The following is a 6,236-nucleotide window of genomic DNA, read 5'->3' as shown; positions in this document are numbered from 1 at the left end:
TATTTATATAAATTATATAAATAAATTATATCTATTTTCTTAAATATGTTTTATTTATAATACTAGTTAGTTATACGAAATGGAGCGCCGAATGGACGCTCTAATTCGTAGTGTTAAAAGGAAGACTCATATGATTTCCTCTTATAAATTTCCTTCCATTTTAAAATGCGAATGTAGAAACTGGTAATGTACAGATGATACCGTAATATTATAAAAAAATACGAGAAATGAATTAATGAGAAGGGGAAACAGGGAACAGAATCTTTGACCGTGAGAGAAGATCGCCGTAATCGTAATTAAACGAGTTTTAGCATTTTCGTATATCTTATAAAATCTCATTTATCTACTCAACATTTCCAAGGTTACGCTTTATGAGGTAAAATATATGCGTGCTGTAATGCGCATATCTCGTATAAAACTACAAAGTTCAAGTAGTCAATTTTTAATCCCGCTTTTTCAAACTTTTAATTTTTATAATTACTTTCAGACTGCTCTTTATTCGCTAAAATTTCTCATTGGGATCATAAAAGTTGTAAAGAAAAATTTTAGAGTTAGCAGTAAAAAATGTACAATATGCTCTATGATCGTAATATAACTATCTTTAATGTGTTTCATTGTTTTCTCAATTTCACGTAGTTATTTATTCATTGCGTGTCTATGTATCGCACTATTATCTCGGTAATGTATAATAACTCATTAAAGCAAGCTATTTTCTTTGGATTAAGATTGTATCTTCGATAAACTCGTAGCCGAACATCATCCACTGACAATCATCTTCTTCGTTGAATTTCCGGTGTTTATAGAGTTATAGATGGAATAAAGCATCCGCGTATCCATTAGTCTCGAATCAGTGTTGAAACAAATTTTACTCCAGAAAGAATCGAATTGATATTGCTCTTTTTATCATGCCATCACGTTGTAATTATCATTATTTCTTATAAATCACTTTTCTATATTTTGTACATCGTATATACATGCTGTATATACTCTTTAAATTCTTTGGAGGAAATTTCACTTTGAAGAGTGAAAATTGAGTCAGTCTTGAAAAAAAATGGTTCAATATTCTTTAAAAATGAGATCTCACTCTTCAGAGTGACAATTAACTTAAAAAATTTTAGAGGGTACGGTACCTAACTCTACTTTTAAAAACATGATGATGCTAAAACACTCAATGTTAATTTTCAACGGCTCGGCCCTGGCGAGTATCGAATCGCGACGCCGACGCATCCTCCGCTTAAGCAGGAGTAGAGAAGCAAGGAGAGCAGCGGGAATTGATTTGCGGTACGGTTGCGCGAGTTAACGACAGGAGGAAGCGGAGAATCGTGCCTCTGCGGAGCAGAATCTCCGGGCGTGAGCGGAAAATCGGCGTACCGTGAACGCGCATCTCGCAAGACTGCCTCTCCCGCCGCCCGCTCGACCTGAAGCGCGGCATCATGCGAGGAGCGACGAGGAGCAGCTCGCATGCGGGCACAAAGAATTATTACATCTTCGCGGTCTGGTGCGCGAGCGACGAGGCAGTACTGTTCTTAGTCATGCTATATCCAAAAGTGGATTCTGAACACTTGACGGCAGGAAGCCAGCTCGCTGTCGGATTACGGAGATTAGAGAATAGAAGATGTGTCTCTTTGAGAATCCTAGAAAGGATCAAGGCGCTTCCTTTGTACTTGTAAAAATTAAGAAACTTTTTATAAGCCATTAGTAATAAATCAAGAACTAGAAATTGATTACAAATACAATCGAGATATAAGAAGAAGAAGACTATAATTGGTCAATTTCTAGCTTCTGACTTTTGATTTATTATTAATGGTTTATTGTAGAAAGCCTTTAATATTTAATTTTACTACTAACATAATGTTTGGAGGTAATAGATTAGTTAGAGATAATAGAAAAATAGAATGTCGAAAATAACAGACATAACATTTTCTTATATTAAATTTTCTTTCCAGTTATTTTTTAGGTATAAGAAGGAATATTTTTACAAGAATAGATCTATATTCTTTCTTTCTAGATATTATTAAATGAACGAACATGTCCATTCTTGTTCACTCTCGGCGTTCCTATTGTCTGCGGCAGAATTTTTATGAATTTTACCGAGATTCCTCAGAAAAGGAATTAAATGGGTCCGAAAATTTATCTCAATCGGTTTATTAAATAATACGCGTTCAGAGTGGATTGTTAAAAGTCGCCGAAGTCAATAATAACGTAGGATGTGTAGAAAAGCGATTATCTAGCGTCAAGTTTGCTAGAGTTCGTCGGTAAAGGATAACCGAAGCATGAAATTAGTTTTTTTCCTTGGCTGGCCCGAGTAACTGGGCGATAACGCTAACTTCGTCGCAATACACGTCCGGTCTGCTCTTACGATTAGACGCAGCATCTGCGTGGCCTCCTCTCGGCACCTGTGTACACGAACGCGCATTATGTTCTCGGTGTGAAAGAACATGCTTTTGTCATCCGTTTGACAAACTCGCACACGCGCATCGATACGCGCGCGCGCGCGCGTGTATCTTCGGTCGCGTATCTTCCTCTCTCTCTATCTCTCTCATCGCACAGTGCGATATTATATTTGTAACGAGAACGACGAATGTCAAAATATTCCTGCGAACGAGGTTGAGATAAGGAGATAGTCGTGATCAGATGAATTTAATCGCGAGGCTATTTCTTTCCGTCGATCCTCAATCTTTTCATTTGTACTCACGCGATCGCTCACGATGGTCTCGTAAATATAGTATGCACTAGAGGCAAATGGATTACAGGTGTGCAAATAGCTAACACGTCAACGAGAGATGAGACTATGAGAGAAATAGTGTGAGGAGCACGTGAGAGAATTTCGACAGTCCTTGAGTCAGATAAACGCGATCAAAGATTACAAGCGACTCTTTTTCTTTTTCATGCTAAGCATTGCAGAAATTTTATCGATGTTATCGATATATAACAAGTTGATGATAAGGTTATTCTTTATCATTAGAGGTCATTAATAAAATTTAATATAGCGCTTGATATTCATGATCGAAACTTGCAAAGCCTTTTGCGAACAAAATCGTTCAATTTTTTCGTTCCATTTTTTTTTAATTTTCCATCTATCGATATACAAAAATATTCATTAATAATACGATTAAAATCATTCAAAAAACTTAACATCTTGAACCTTTGATCTGTTTTATAATTTTTTTTTTAATCAGCAAGTTCAATTTTGGTGAAAATTTAGTTTAAACCTTAATTTTAAATTAACTTAGAAATTAATATAACAAGAACAAGCTTTTAAGTGAACAAAAATAATATTTTTTTCAATTAAATAATTTTTCTTGATCAAATAATTAATATGGAGATTAATTTGTTACTTAATAGTGAAAGTTATAGAGACTGATATGTAAAAAGATGGCATAAATAAAGTCTTCTATGGGGGATATTCAATTTATGCTTATTCAAGGCAACTATAATGCATAAAGAGCCTTTGGAAAAGTCAATCACTGTAACAAAAAAATTATTGTCCCAAAAATATTATTGTTATTAAATCTTAGTATTTATTATTTATCTCTTTATTTTTTATGACATTTTATGAGAAATCATCATTTAAATAAATATTTAATCGAATCTTTACTTTTAAATTTTTAATTCATCCTCGTTTCTAAAATATTTTTTGTCTACAGATCTTTTAAACAAATTTTTTACGCATAATGAATTTTATACAATATTGTACAAATTGTAGATAAAATTATCACCGCATTTATATAAATTTAGAAAACTTAACACACTTATTTTTCTTGTATTTCACGAAAAATTAATTTAAAACGAATCTTTAAAAATTTTAAATAATTTATACAAATCCCCAAAACATTATAATACAAATTTTTTAAATAAATTCTTTAATTTTAAAGTTAAACAACATTTTATAAAAATGATTTTTTATACAAGAAATTCAATATTAATGCGGAAAATCATTGCGTAGTATTTTTTTTAAAAACTCTTAAAATTTAAAACTTTATTTTAAAACACTTTTTTACTGTCTAATAATATTTTATCAAGTTATAGAATAAAATAAAAAAACCCTGTAGAATAAAACATAAATATTGAAAAAAAAAATCAATTTTCAATTTTATGTTTAAGAAAAAAATGTAAAAACGAAAAATTAAAAAACATAGGTTTATTTCTCTTCTTTAAGATATATTTTTGTAAAATCTCTACAATTTTTTTACAATTTTTTTTTCATTAAGATTTTTTGTGAAATACAAGAAAATCGCAAGTATTTCCAATTTTTGAATGGTAGTATAAATTTCATAGGAATTCTAAATATCTTGTTAGACTTGTAACCTTAAATTTTGAATGAACAATTTTAAAAAAATATCACTTTCAATTTGTAAATATGTGAAAATTATGACAATGGAGAAGAAACAGCTCAGCATCAGGTTATTCCTTGTTGATGAAATGAACTGCAAAATTCATGAAACATTGGCATTCCAAAAATGGATCTGGACACGAAGAAAATTCTCGAAACGATCTTTAATCTTTATATAGAAAGCATACGTGGAAGTCTCAAGAATATTATGACAATGAATTTTCTTTTACGTGTAATAAATCTTATTTCAAAATATCTTTTGAAAACTTAATAGTCTTGCTTATATCTTATCTATACAGAATATCCCAAAACTGACAATAAATATTTTAAAGACCGATACTTTGTAACATTTTAAGAAGAATCTAACATGAAAATGCTGTCTAATATGAAATGGCTAAGATAGTTTTTAAACAGAAGAATTTAAAGTAGGACTAAAATTTTAGCGCTTAGAGATGGCAAGCTCATCACAGTATGAAGTTTTCTTGAACTTCATGCCTTTGACAATAATAATTAGCACCTTTACTAATTATATATATATAAGCAAGACTATTAATTCTTTAAAAGAATATTTTGAATAAAATTTATGTATGTAAAATTTTTATGTATATAATTTATGTACGTAATTCCTCAAGATTTTCTTTAAACAATCATATAATTCTGTATTGGACGTTTTCGTGAAAATTTTTGGTTCTGTCGTACGTATCATATTATTTACTTATTATCATTAATACTGAGTGGACTACCTTCAAATAATCGAATCCGGAAATACAAAAAATCATTTAATTTTATAAAACTCTGATTGATTTAAAGATTTAAAATTAATTATTTTCCATATATAAATTTTACAATTTGAAACATCTTTTTGAAGAATTAATAGTTCGCTTTTCAACTTGATATATATGTGGCGCAGCATTAGATAATAGATAGGAATTGATAGTACACGTCTAGTATCCTTGAGAAGTCTCATTTGAAGTTTTCCTGCAAATCCAATCCTGTGTGTATATTTAATATAATCGGCTTCTACCTCTCGAACGTTTCTCCGACAGTCCTCATCGCAATAACATTTAGCCGGAAATATGCCGGCTGCCACGGATATATTTAAAGATCCACGAAGGAGAAGCGCGGCTCGCGTTTACATATTTGTAAAAGGCGAAGAACTGAGAACGTTGTCGTTACTGTAGATCAGCGAATGGCTGATTGTTGTATGTGTGCGCGGATACAATGGAAGTATTTTGTTTCTGTCTCATTCCGTACCGTTCCGTACCATTCTGTCCCATATACGATCTCGTAGTATAGCACGGTGAGGCCCGCCGTGCACACAAACGGGCCCCCGTGGGTACAATGGTCTCTGCCGACCGGAAGCGAGCTACCTGTCTCCCACGTGTGATGCAGCTTCCCGGCAAGTCTGCGCGACCAGACTCTCGAAAGTCGATACAATCCCGCATACGTACATATGCAACACTGGCATACTTTCAGCGCCCGGAAAAAGAATCAAGCTATAAAGTATTAATCTTTACATCCAATCAAATAAAGCTGTGACTCGAATAGTTACAGAAAGAATAATACGATCGCATATTGCGCATTTGACATTTGTCGATTGCAAAATGTTATAAATACTATTTGCTATTATTAGTGATCCTGGCTAAGATAATATTTAAAAAAATGTCTCAGTAATCGAATTCAGCTTGGGAGGATGTTCGCACGGAATTCGAGAAATTCAGGCTCAATCCTGACTAAAGGATATATATAAAGGATAAAGGATATATTTCTTGCAATAAATTGTTTACAGTTTTTAAAATGCTTATATTAACATTAAAATTTTTAATATTTTTGTAAAATGCTTATTATAGCAATATTATTAAATTGCTTGTCAATTTAATATGTGATATTACTGTAGTTCTGT

Source organism: Atta colombica, unplaced genomic scaffold (genome assembly GCF_001594045.1).
Source record: "Atta colombica isolate Treedump-2 unplaced genomic scaffold, Acol1.0 scaffold121, whole genome shotgun sequence".
Taxonomy (NCBI): domain Eukaryota; kingdom Metazoa; phylum Arthropoda; class Insecta; order Hymenoptera; family Formicidae; genus Atta; species Atta colombica.
The sequence above is the reverse complement of the archived record's forward strand: the minus strand, read 5'-3'. Positions refer to the sequence as shown.